Source organism: Nipponia nippon, unplaced genomic scaffold (genome assembly GCF_047370975.1).
Source record: "Nipponia nippon isolate SJK-2023a ecotype South Korea unplaced genomic scaffold, ASM4737097v1 scaffold_4, whole genome shotgun sequence".
In the NCBI taxonomy this organism is placed as follows: domain Eukaryota; kingdom Metazoa; phylum Chordata; class Aves; order Pelecaniformes; family Threskiornithidae; genus Nipponia; species Nipponia nippon.
The window spans coordinates 125208061-125221545 of NW_028262358.1; the positions used below are offsets into that span (position 1 = coordinate 125208061).

The 13485-nt window shown below is 49.1% G+C and overlaps 1 protein-coding gene across 6 annotated transcripts in view; it reads left to right on the forward strand.

The window, feature by feature from the left end:
- NCOA1 (nuclear receptor coactivator 1) overlaps window positions 1-13485 on the forward strand; it is a 183915-nt gene that overhangs the window by 95783 nt on the left and 74647 nt on the right. Inside the window, exon 1 of one of the 6 annotated variants that reach the window (XM_087773659.1) lies at window positions 888-1067. The exons of the other annotated variants lie outside the window; for them this stretch is intronic. The gene's annotated coding sequence lies outside the window, so the exon portion shown is untranslated. Of the gene's footprint in view, window positions 1-887; window positions 1068-13485 lie in introns of those variants that run through there. 6 annotated transcript variants of the gene reach the window in all.

The window sequence follows — 13485 nt, forward strand, 5'->3', positions numbered from 1 at the left end:
CGATGGTGCCTGTGATGGGACTCTTGGTATGAAGATACAGCGAGTCCCCATGCTCCTGCTTGTGATGGGGGGTTGGGACCAAGCCCTCACCCTGCTGAAAAGCAGCATGGTGACAATATTTTTTTTTTTTCCCCTGAATTGTTTTTTTTTCCCCCCAGCTCTGTACATGAGCCAGGCTCATCCCAAATTTTAGCAGAATATACTGTCTGTATATACTGTCTGAATATACATCAGCGCTGGGGAAAAGACCGGTGGGGGGGTCCTCATCCCTGCCAGGATGATGCCCAGCCTGATCCCGGTTTTATCCCATAGTCACCTGGATGTAAGTCCAAGCTGACATTCAGAGAAGCCTCTTTCCCAAGCTGGAAAATAAAAAACCTGCTGCTTTTAAATGCAAAAGTGCCCATTTTTGGTAGACCAGCCGCAGGTTCGGTCACTGGGCTGCGACTTGGGAGGTGCAAGAGGGCTGGTATGGTTTGGGTAAAAGGATTTTCCTCGCACCTTAGTTTTTCCTCCTGTGAAATGATATTTTTTTTATGATATAGAAGAGGGCTGTGAGATTAAATTTAATAACATTTGTGGCACGTTCAGTTGGGATGGTGAGTTATAGGGATGCACAGATTAAAAACTGGCTTGTGTCTGAATTTAAAAAAAAAAGGGCAAAATTGCTTTTGATTTCAAGGTCTATATTTTTAATTATAAAAATGAGAGTCCCTAGGATGGGACTGGTTCTGTTTCCAGTCACACCAAGCTGCAAGCATTGCTGCTCTCGCTCGCTCCCGTGCCGTCGGAGCCGCCTGGCAGGTGGCATCGGCAGCGCTCGCTCGGCGCCGGCAGCGTGCGTTGGGTTTCATTATCAGCCAGCCGGTGCGGGAACGGAGCGGGAGAAGCTGGCGATGGCAGCGGCACCGTGCGCCGGCGGGCGCTGAAGGGCTCGCCAGCCCCCGGGGAGCACATGGGGGGAGCGCGCGGGAGCGAGCGGGAGCCGGCGAGCTTCGCGGCAGCATGTTCGTCATCGGGGGGCTGCGCAGCCGGCACGCAGAGCGGCGGAGCTGGGAAGCTCTTAGGTAAGGGATGACGGCTCCTTCCCCCTAAATCACCCCTGGGGTCGGTGGTGGTTTGGGAGCGAGCGGTGGGGTGTTCCTACGGCCGGGCTCCCCTGCTGCGACCTGGCTGGGATGGTGGGGGGCGGGGGGGGTAGGAAACCTTTGCTGTCACTTTATTCAGCGTTTATACAACAGCGCAAAGAAAAACCGGCGTCCGGCTAATGAATTATATTTGCATTTTCTGAGGCCGCCTTCCCTTGGGCATTTTACTTCGGATTTCTTTTATGGATGGAACTTTGCTGAGGCTGTTTTCGGGGCTGCTCCTTCGCGCACAGCATTTCCAGCGTTGAATACAGCCGCGCGCTTGTAGGAGAATGTGCTAAGTAGAAAATGACGTATTTTCAGCGGTGACCTTGAAAATCAATGTGTACGTGTTTACGCTGGGTAGAGCTGGCATGAATCCTCACAGCGACTTGCAGAAGTAAGGACATTAGTGGTTTTTTTTTTTTTAAAAAGCGTTCCTCGTTAAAAGAAAAAAAAAATGCTGATTGCTTAATGTTCGTTAATCATTGATGAAAGAAGTAGAAGCAGCAGATGAAGTTAATGATTTCACATGTATATGGGTCCCCTTCAGCAAAGCATTGCACAATTTGAAGGAGCTCTTCTCGTTTGAAGTTCGGGTAGGGTTGCTGTGTCAGTGGGCTCTCGCATGAGGTTTTCTGCTTGAATTTCTCCTGCCCTTAACCTGATCTTTGGGTCCGGGACCGTCCCTGCCTGCGTGTGGCAGCGGCACCCGCCGCCCCAGAGCTGCTGGATTACACAGGGTGAATAAAAATACAGTCATCGCCTTGAGCCCGCTGCGTGGGGGAAGGTGTTGTAGGGCTTTCCACCGTAAATCCGACATCGACAGCGCCTTCCTTTTTGATGTACCTCACTGTAACAGGCTGGAGTGATGGAGAAGATAGTTTAGGATTTATGTAAACCTTTAAAACACTGCATAAATTGTAGCCGGAGGCATTGCTACACCTCTCTTGAGTGGCACAAGCAAATTCCCATTTCCAAACCTGGCTCTATATTTTTTTTTTCCAGTTTTTTTGCCGCTGATGACATCAGTGCATCACTAAATAGCACAAGAATAAGGTCCCAGTGTTGGGTATTGTGGTGCTGCTCTTGACCGTTATATCTCCGTCTGTGTTTTCAGAGCTCTGTTGTTCACCCCTTTTAAATTTTTTGTGTTATTGATGTAGGTCTTCCATCCAAAAGGGGCACCGCAGCACTAAAAGAACCCCTTTTTCATTAAAAACTTAGGATCCGGACCAGTAAGGCAGAGTAGCAAAAAGTATTGTGTGTCTCAAAGGTGGGCAAATTGGTTTTAAGGACGGTACAGGGAGATGATGATTTGCCAAGAGGGCTGAGAAGAGCTGGGACCTGAAATCTCAGACTCACATCTGTCACGAGTTTGTGGTGTCTTTGTGCTGTTTGCTTTTTTGTATTCTCAGCTGGGCACCTCTTACCCCATCCTCTAGCAGTTTTATGTACGTGTTGATGGTGGTGGTGACCAGGGTGAAATCTCGGTGAACATATTGTGGGAAATAATGCTTCAGCATTGCATCAGCGATGAAGCAAGTCTCTGTGCAAGACCTTAAAACAGGGGAAGGTGATTTTAGTTTGAAATAAACCCAATCCAAACTGGATTTCATGGATCCATGCTCATATTCTCATTGGGATCTAGATGTGTGTTGAACACAAGCTGCTCATGTCTAGGAGGTCACCGCAGGATTCCTGGAGACGGGATGGAGGTGGGAGCTCGTGTGCTCCCCACACCTCCTGGCTTCTTCTGAGGGTCTGCATGTGCTTTTCCATGTCTCAGAGGAGCTGACGGTGGTCAGTCCATCCACCCTGTCCCATCCCAGGATCTACCTGCTGGTTTTTGTCTCCCAGCCTGGGTCTCCTGACACGCTGCAGGTAGATGTGTGCTGACATCTTGATGACCTGCTAACCTGAGCACCATCAACATCTGCCATTTTTTAGTCCTTCTTCTGCTGTTTCTTCCTTCTAGCACTTCCACACCCACCATCCCCATTCACCCAGTCAGAGCAGTCTGAATATTCACGGTTCTCCACAGTTCCCTCATCCTTACCCAGCTCTGGTACGAGATGGAGGGACTTGACTCTCATTGTTGTTGGTCCCATCTGAAAACCCAAAGGAAGGACATTGTTGTTTTGTCCCTCTCGAGTGGACAAAACTGGATCATCTCTGATATTTGGAGTGGTCACCCTGGACTTGGGTGGGTGAAGCAGGCGGGTGGTTTGGTTCATTGGTACGTGCTTTGCTCAGTGGCCAAGAGGATGCAGGATCTGCTTTGATGGCAGCTGAGGCGGAGTGTCCATTCTGGCTTGTGCTTGCCATGACGTTGCCAGCCACACCAGCAATGGTGATGTTGCTCCAGCACCACCAGCCCACCGCTCCCAGCAGAAATACAGGGCATCCATGTGTGGTAGCTCCGGGTGCTCCAGCTTTCCCGTGCTTGCTGGTGGTGGCGAGACATTGTGGGTGACTTTAGATACCCCCATCAGCAGAGAAAAGAGGTGGTGGAGGACAAAACGCGTTCCTGCAGCTGGGCAGAGCTCCAGCTGGGCAGCTTTTGTGCAGGGAGGGTCAGGAACCAAAAATGTGGAACCAACTCCTTGGCAGGTACCAGCACACACAGGGTGTCCATGGCTTGGTGTCTGCTGGTTGTCCTGGGACATCTTCCTGGGGTTATTCAGGTAGCTGTGACAAGCAGCGTTGAATTAATTACATTAAAAGCAGGTAGATGCCTGTTAGCAGGATGAGAAATATTTTCAAAATCGGTGGTTTCCACCATACCCCATTTTGGAGCTCTGATTTAATGCTTTAAATGGGAAAAAAGAAAATTAAAAATCAGCTTTTGCATCATGGTTGCTCCCAGAACGACAGCAGGAAAGCGGAGCCGGGCGCCGAGCGCTTCCTAACAACTTGCCAGACTTTTAAAATTTTCACACTTTGTACTGTGGGCATGTTCGTTGCTTAATTAGTTTGACTTTCATTATTCTTCCTGGCAAAAGCCATCAGGATCCAAAGGTTGTTCAAAGGGTACGAAGTGATGCAATTATTTTTGCTCCTTTTTTACCTTTCCTAGCAGGTTTGTATCTCTGACATTGGACTCGGGGGAACGTGATGCTGAAACGTCCTCGCGTACCTTGCTTTTGCTAACAGTTGTTTTGAACACGCCTTAGCCTGGCTTGTCATGGAAATGTTGGTTATGATGCTGAATCTGTCGACTTCAGGATTTAAGCGTGCTAATCGTCACCACCTCTTTTAACGCTACTGTGGTGCTACAAGTGCAGCTACATAAGTTTAAAAAAAAAAAAAATAATTTCCAACAGTGCTGCTCCTTGCAATGATCCCTGGCTGTGTACAAGGCTCAGCCCCTTCCCAAGGCGCTGCTCCATCACCCCGGGGCTTAGTTAGCGAACAGCGTTGAATTCCCCCTGGTCTCCTTGCACAGACCGACTCAACCCCTCAAGGCACCGAGAAGCTCCAGCCCCATTTCTCCCTCTTTCCATCGCCAGAAAATGAAGATCTCTGTAGCCAGCAGGGCTGCAGAGGAGGGGATTGGTTGGAAACCTTAATTATCAAGTCTGCTTTTAATTAAGCGGGTAGCTTCAACCGTGAAAGTAAAATATTTGTGATTCAAGGCGTGGGATACGGCGTCATCTCCCAGATCCGATGGTTGGAAGTGGTGTGTGTGGCGCTGTGCCAGGTTAGTCCTGGCTGTGGCCAAGGTCTCCGTTGGGTGAGACGCTGCTGGGCTCCCCACCATGGCCCTTCGCTTCGCAGGGCTCTGACCGCTCCCGTCCTCCTCTGGTCTTTGGAGAGGAACCTGCTCTGCTCCTGGCTTTTTGCCAGGCAAGAATCAGTTACCCAAGGTAGGCTTAAAAAGTTTGTCTTCTTAGAAAAGGCTTGATGGCACCAGGATACGTGGGTGGACGGCTGGGAGAGCTCAGCACGTTCATCCTCAGCTCCTGTTTCTCCTTGCGGTGGTTTCCAGCCAGGGTGAGATCCAGCTCCGGACTGGAGCAGGGCTGCATCTACATTGAGAATTTCCTTTTTTCAAACATGATCAGTGCGATGTGCAGTGTCTTCTTCTGACGTGCCTTGCCTGAGGCTCCCAAGTCACCCAGGTAGCTGTCAGCAGATTTTAGGATCCCTCCCCATGCCGATTTTATCCGCACTGCTCTCCGGACCTGTCTGGGATTCCCACACAAGCACGAGGGATGTGATGTGTGTGTGCGTGTCTGAAATTAATAGGAGTTATTTGTTATGGAATGCTGTTCATGTGCTTGGGCCTATAGTCAGAGGTCCCGGAGAACTGGGAAGGCCACCTGGGCACCAGTTTGCTGCCGGTTGGCTGCGTCTCTTGCCATCACACAGCCTGAAATCATGAGTGGATGTAGCAGCAGCACTGCTGGTAGATTTTTGTCCTTGTACAGTGTGATTTCCAGTAGCATTTTCCACCTGTAGCATCTCCACCCATGGCTGTCATCCTCTGATTAATCAATATTTGCCTGCGTCGTTGCAAAGCAAGCGCCCATCCGTCTGCTGGGGCGGCTCCTGAAGCAGTTCCCCGCGGGCTGAGTTTTGAAGGGGCTGGTGTTTGTGGGACATTTCCCGAAGGGCAGTAGGATTTGTGGTTGAGTTTCCTTCTCCCCTCATTACCTCATTGCTTTTTAAGACCTGGAAAGTATCTTTTGAAAGTACTACCCGGCGCTGCATTGGCAAAAGCTGTGGTCCTGGAGGGTGATGTGCAAACACAGCGGGGTATCTCAAGTCACGTCGTGACTTCAGAACATGGGCAGAAAGGATGTCCAAGGCGGACAAGGGACATCAAGCAGGTGTAGGGCGTAGGGGTGCTGCTTTGCTGCTCTTTGAGCCATTCTGAGCCATGCTGCCCGCTCACTGCCCTGTTAAATCTTCCATGGAGCAGCTGGGTGGGAGAAACGGGATGCTGACTGCGATGGAGGGGATGGAGGCTGGAGGCTGGCGAGAAAGGGGGTGTCTGCGGGGTGTTTGGGCAGTGCTGGAAGAGCCGAGGTACCATCCTGCTCGGCAGCAGCGTTAAATAAGAAAGCAGTGGGTGATGGAGACGGAGGGGTTTGAGTGGTTAAAACGCCAGATGGCTTCCCCCCAAAAAAAAGATCCCAACAGTTTGTGGGCACAACACGCTGTAATGTAAAATAGGGGTAACCTCTGCAAAGCTGCTGAAGTTAATTGTGTCTTTCTTCCCCCTCCCTCCCCTCCGCTACCTTCCCTACTGCCTTATTTACCTCTTAATTATATCACATCTAACTGGCTCTGTAAATACCTCAGGGCAGGGATCCTCGTGTTTTGGAGGCGTCTGCTGCAGCTGTGAGTGATGGTAATAAGGGATTAATAATGATGCAACAAGCTACAACTTTGCCTCCGTTGCGCACTGCTGTTGCTGGGTGGGTTTTTTTTTCCCTTTTCCTCCATATGGTTAGTCTAAAATATCAGCTGAGAAGAGAGGGAGGTGTTTTGAAATCTAAGCCCTACACAAATGAAGATAACTGAAGATGGGGGAAGAAAAATAACCTGCATTTTTGAAGTGGCATTCCCTGCAGTGTGCCCAGTTCCTCTGGAGGAGGGGGTCTCTCCAACCTTGCGTTTCACCTCTCCTCGTTCTGCTCGTCCCCCTCATGCCTTCTCCTCCTGCTTCGCCTTGGCATGATATCGTTGTGGGTTGGGATAGCTGTGACCCCTGCATCTCAGAGGTGGAGAAGCAAAAATCTCAAGGAGGACTCTAAAGAGCCAGGTAAGCCTCTGCCACCGGCCGGAGGATGGTACCACCACCGGCTAGCAGCCCGGCGAGGTGGTACCCGCAAGGATGCAAAAGTCCTGGTCTGTCTCGCTCGGGTTTAGACCACAGAGTTTAATTTCTAAGCCTGACTTGAATATTGGTTGGTGTCTTCAAGGCAGGTCCTGGCTCACTGCGTGGCCTCAAACTTACCATCTCACAGCCCTGGGGCACTTTTGCCGTACGATGTGTTTTCCTTTGGAGATGCTTCCAGGCAGCGGCTACTGCATCCTCCCCATGGAGGCTTGTGTAACGGGTCCTGCTCTAGCTCAGGACCTCCAGGTATTGCTATAATGCAAATAAATATTAAGGAAATCAAGCCGTCTCCTAAAGTATTACCTGTCATTCATCGCTTTTCTGTAGTTTTCTCAAAAACCCTCTTTTTTTGTACTCTGTCTGCTCCTGGATGCTGGAGTATTGGTAATAAGCAGGAGCAAGCAGCTGCTCTTCGGAGCCTTGCTTGGGCATCAACGGCAGCTCCTGGCTCCCCTTACTCCAGAGCAGCAGGAGGTAAATGCAGCTCGAGTTTGAAGGTAACGAAACTGTAGTTCTTCGGATTCAGTGGCAGCTGCTGTAACCCGCAGTGTGATGCCGGCGGCGGAGGAGGCAGCCGGGGGGCTGGTCCTGCCCCCCAGCTGGGATGCGGTGGAGGGATGCAGGTCAGGACGTTGTGAAGGTGTTTCGGGGCTTCTGCTGTAACATGAGTGGGCATTGCCAGTGGTGGTGAGGTGGTTGATTTCTGAAGCAAACTACTCTGCAGCCCCTTTAGTGAAAATAAAAATAAACCTTTTGTTACCTACTTCCCAAAGACAGATTCCGCTCTAATTAGTCTAAATAATTCCTGTACCTCTTCTGCTATCCTGTTTGGGAAGCTCCTTGATGATCTTACTCTTCCATGGTCAAGACTCATCAACCCAGGTCATCTCAGTTTGAAAATCCCCTCCCTTTGCGTCCAGCATATGGATCACATAGGGGCCGCGCAGCTGGCGGGATGTCACATGCAATCCAGTCCTGTTGAGTTCAAGCAGATTCTCCTTTTCCCTGGGGTTTGGTCAAACTATACCCACTTTGTTGTTTTAATCTTTTTCTTATAAATCCCTTTAATCACTTTGTCATTCACGCCGCTCTTTTAGGACCAATTGTGGCTATCTGTCTGCTGAGAAGGTGATCTCAGCTGTGCATAATCCTCTGTTTGCTTAGCTAATTATGCGTAGATAGCTACCAACGCCATCTAAAAACCCAAACCCTTCATTCTCCATGCTCTGCTGACCGTGTCCAAACATCCATGAGCGCTGTTGTGTCACTGCTGCATTTTGCATAAGTTCCCATCCAATATTTTGCTCAGTATTATCTGACTACTATTAAGTATTTGGAAAAACAAACCCGTAACACACCCCAGCCCAGCAAATGGCAGTAGGAGCCACTTCTCCCTGCAGCTGAGGTTATTTCCTCCTGTGGCTACTGATCAAAGTTGTGTTTGTCTGCGTTTCATTTTGTTTCTTGCCCATATTTTTCAACTCCCTGCTTTATAATCCATTTTCGTTCTCAGCAGTGGTTACATCTCTTCCAAATCTTGTATTGTATGCAAATTTCAATAGTTTTCTGATCCCTAATTAAGGTAATAAATAGGGAAAGCCTTAGCAGATATCCTGTGAGCACCATCAGCTACCTCTCCCCCATGCCACTGAGTGATTTAGTAGGTTCTCTGCAAACCTTCTCTGGTTGGTGGAAGAAGAGCTCGTGTTGAGACCGTTGCGTTATCATCCGCTCGAGAGCGAGATCTGGCATGATACGTTGCTTATTTTTCATACGTTTTGAAAACCCCACCCCACTGTAGGCATGCAGGAAACGTCAAGGATGCAGCCGCATTTCTGTAGAGTAAGGTCATCAGCAGGTGGCATCAGTCTTCATCCCTTTTGGCAGCAAAATCCCACGGGATATATTCTAGAGACTGGAGGCTTTCCTTCATCCTTGTGAGAAGGATGGTGACCCCATTCTACCTTCTACAAGCAGGTGAGAAGGCTGTCGCCGCCCCAGCTCAGGCACCAGCTGTGGTTCAGAAGCTGGTTGAGATCTTCTGGTCACAAATGGTCTTGTGTTGCTCTAAAATCTACACAGATGAAAGGCAGATGTGCTGCTTCTGTTGTGCATCACGTAAACTTGGGTAGAGGATAAGGACAGAGCTGGCGGCAGCTTGAGGATGTTTCTTTAACGCCAATAATCCAATTATCGAGGAATTTCTCTGCGTAGATCTTCAGCAGGTTTCATAAGGGTTTGAATTCATTTGGAAGAGGCTGATAATGCTTTGGTTTTTAAGCTTCATTTTTCTTTGTATGTGGTTTTATTTTTTTAATATCTCCCTGTACGGCCTTTCAAAAGATTTACTTTTGGCAGAAAAGTAACCCAATTCAGTGGGTTTTTTTTCATTCTCTCTTACTAATAGCTTTCCTTCTCTATTTAAAAAGCTGCAGCACAGCACTTAGCTCGTCTTGCTGATACGGTTGGTTACATGAGGTTAGGGCATTAATTGTGAAGGTGAAACACTTGCTTGCTTTGATGGATTGTTTGCTTTGGTCAGAGGTAAATTAATGGTCGGTTCTAATGTCCTGGTGAGCAAAACATTCTGCTCGTGGCACCAGCAGAGAGAGACGCTCATCCCCGTCCCCAGGAGTGTTGGTAGGACCTTTTGAAAAAGCAAAATAGAGGTTTGCATCTTCTCAAGTCTTCAAAATGCACTGGGCAAAAAATGCCTTTCAGAACAGCAATTAGTAACTTGTTTAAATAGTTGGGATGTGCTGGTTGGAGAAGATTTGGGTTCTGTCCTGGAGCTGGGCTGAAAACCCAAGCTCTGGGCTCGTAGGCAGCAGAGTGGTCACCGAAGCACAGCAGGGATGGATGTTTTGCACCGAAGGTGTGCCTGTGCAGCATCCCGTGCTGTGGCGGAAGCTGTAAAATTAACACACTGTTTTTAATAAGAGAAACGGTATTGTTTGGGTTTCCAGGTTGCAGCATGTGGAAGTGCCTTCATCATCACTTGGAGCTGCTGAGGAATTTGGAAGTAAAATCCACGGAGTGCCATGTATACCTGATAACATGGGGACATAATCAGATCCACCTAAGGAATCGTAGAGTCACAGAATGGTTTGGGATGGAAGGGACCTCCAAAGGCCACCCAGTCCATCCCCCCTGCAGTGAGCAGGGACATCTTCAACCAGATCAGGTTGCTCAGAGCCCCATCCAACCTGGCCTTGAATGTGTCCAGGGATGGGGCATCTCCCACCTCTCTGGGCAACCTGGGCCAGTGTCTCACCGCCCTCAGCGTAACCAATTTCTTCCTTCTGTCCAGTCTGAATCTCCCCTCTTTTAGTTTAAACCATTCCCCCTTGTCCTGTCGCTACAATGGCTGGGGTCTGTGTATTTGAGATGGTTCCCCGAGTGTAACACAATAATTCCCCCTGCAAAATAGCGAGCTCCAGCCCTGTGCAGCATCTCAAAAGGCTTTCTGCTGCAAGGCAGGGGTCCCAAGACCCCACTGGAGATCAGGCTGGAAGAGGCAGAGCTGCTGCCTGGCTCAGCAGGCAGGGTGGCTGCCGGGCTGCCCTAACCCTTGGTGCAACACATCTCGCTTTGGGTTTTTCCAAGAGCACGCACGGGCTTCCCACAGATGCTTGGGAGGTGGCAGCTGTGACTGTCCCCCAGGGGGGACCTTTGCTGCCGCCGCGGCACCGGCGGCGGTCGCAGCCCCGGGTCTGCATGCTTCCTCCACACCTGCTTGTTGTCTCTCTGGGCTGACGTCTACCCTCTAGTGCAATGCTAGGTCATATTGCTATTAGTGATTGGGGAGCAAAAAGCGTGCAGTGGAAGGAAATCTGCTCGATTGGCCGCCAAAATGTTAGTGGGCTGCAGTAAGTGTCTTTAAATTCTTCAATAATTGCATCATGGAGGGGTCTCCATGGGGAAGAACATGGATGTGTGGATGGGGTCACCATTGTCCCTGCTCACCGTTGATGAAGGGGGTGAATGGTGGCGTGTTTGGTGGTGGCTGCCGTGACCAAGCTCCTGCTCGTCATGCCATCAGGGCTTAATGTTTGCTGCAGGATGGAGAAGTTGGGAGGGAGTCCCATCAGAGCCTCCTGCCCTCACCCAAACGCTTTGTGTGGTGGTGTGTCTCTGGCAAATGTTAATGATTGCCCTTACCCGACGCTGGATCTAGATAGTGCTCCAAAAATTTAACCTGAGCATGATTCACCATTAAGTTTTGCTCAAGCCATAACTGGAGAAGGGAAGTCAAGTTAAACCAGTCCCCTTGTGGCATCCCAGTAGGAGTGATGTTCTGCCCCCAGCGCTCCGGAGGGCTCCTCTGGATTGGAGGGTACAGGGTTGACACCTCTGTCCCTTGTCTACACCCAGCCCAGGGGGTTGTGCATCTCCACACCATCTTTGGTCCCCTCCGTTGGGTTCCTGGGTGTCTGTGTGGTAACAGAAGGGTGTTGACGGGTGGTTTTGGGGTGAGGACCCCACAATGGTGGGCAGTGGTAAGGACTTTCAGGAACCAGATGGTTACTGCAAGTCCAGATTGAGGCATACAAGGTGTCGTCCAATGTGACACTTTTACCTTGAGATTTTCTAAAGCTTTGTCTTCAGCAATACATCTGCTTATTTATTTATTATTAATTCTATGGTTAGAAAAAAAATGTGCAATTTTTATCCTTTAGCAAAATCCTAGTGATGGCCAGCACTTTGCCGTGGGTGCTTAAGCCAGAACGATATCCGAACCAGTTTGATAGCCCTGCCTCATCAGTTAATTCTCAGTTAATTAGAGATCAGGCAATCTAACTGGAATTTTATAACGGGATAGTGATCAAGGGGTTACGAATACACTCTTTTATATTTTTATTTTTGGTGTGCTCGTTGAATCTTGGTTAGCTCTTCAAGCTGTCGCCTTCCAGACTTCTTCCATGGCAGCCAGCCGGCAGTTTGCATCTTCAGAAGTGAAGCCGTCAGTCAGGAATTTAGCATCAAGTCTAATAAAATTGATTAACTTATTCACAGGGAAACCACGGCAATCTTTTCGAACGAGCTCTATAATGCAGTGCTTTGTTTTGCTAAGTGAAAAATTCTTCCAGCAGATAAAACGTCATTTCGGAGACAACACCAGAAAGGCTTTCCTCTGACTCTTGCTTTTCATGAGAGCTCGGAGATGTTGAGGTTCCTGCAGCCAGGGTGTTAGTGCACCCACGCACAAGCCTGAAGGATCTCCTGGGTTTTTTCAGCCTCCTGTTGGACCTGCCTCTGCGGTTTGACCTTGTCGCTGTGTGAGATGAGAGTAGATGGCATGAGAAGACAGTAGACCCTCTTCAGGCTTGTCCAGTTGAAGAGGGTATTGCAGCTTCTCTTTGGGAAGGTTCCTGCTGCTTCTCAGTGTGACTCACGTTCTTGGCGTTAGACGTCTTGATTTGGCTCTTCCTTGCTGTAGCAAGAGCCCAAGGCTGTTGAGCTCAGTAGGGCCATGCAGAGGTGACAGCAGTGAGAGCTTCTCCAGACCCTCGTACTCCTCTGAGTTGTGCTGTTGGTGGAAAATGATGATGCCCCATCACTGGAAGTGTTCAAGGCAAGGTTGGATGGGGCTTCAAGCAACCTGATCTAGTGAAAGACGTCCTTGCCCATGGCAGCGGGTAGGACTAGATGATCTTTAGACCTTTAAAGATTCTTCCAACCAAAGCCGTTCTATCATTATACGAAAAATTCACATCCTGCAAGACAAATGGTTGTCAGCTCTTCTCAGGATTATATCTTGCTCTAGCTCATTTGACCTTGCTGCCTTGCCTTTTCCTTTCCCAGTGAAGACTATTATTGAGGGTTTCTTCTGTCATCTCTCCTTCTCCATCCACTTAAGTCTTTTCACGTTTTCACAGCTCCCATTGGTGATCCTCAACATTTTGCCTTTCCGCTCTCAGACGAATTGAAGCTGGAGAGCCTGAGAGAATAAAATAAACCTACGCAGCAGTGTGAGTACCAGAAATCCTACGGAGGGCTTAGGAGAAGCAGACCAGAGGTGGAAGGTGGAAACTGGAGGTCTCGGGCAGTGGTGGGAGAAGCAGCTGGCCATCTGTCCTGCTCCTTGCAGTGACTTTTGTCAGATAGTGCCAGAAGCACCTGCAGATACTGCTGGTGGTGGGACCATGCAGGACAAAGCAGAAGTAGTCCAAAGCGTTTGACTAAAAGCAGGACAGATGTCAGTAAACAAAATAAAGCAAGAAAAAGCAAAAGAAAAAGGATAAGAAGAAAAACTGGCCATAACTTCCACTGGTGCAACACCTCTCTTTTAGATGTCTTCAAAGCATGGTTACAAGGTTAGTCATTAGGTCTGAGGTCTCATCCCTCCCATCAATTCAGCTTTTTGGCATTTTTGGTCTTGTCAGCAGAGGTGTTTTACATCGAGTCAGCGTATGGTGTCTTCCTTTCTGTCTGATCCACCAGAACTCTTGAGTTTGCGCAGGCTCCTCACTCAAACATGAAGATATGGCTTAATCCAGGAGCTTC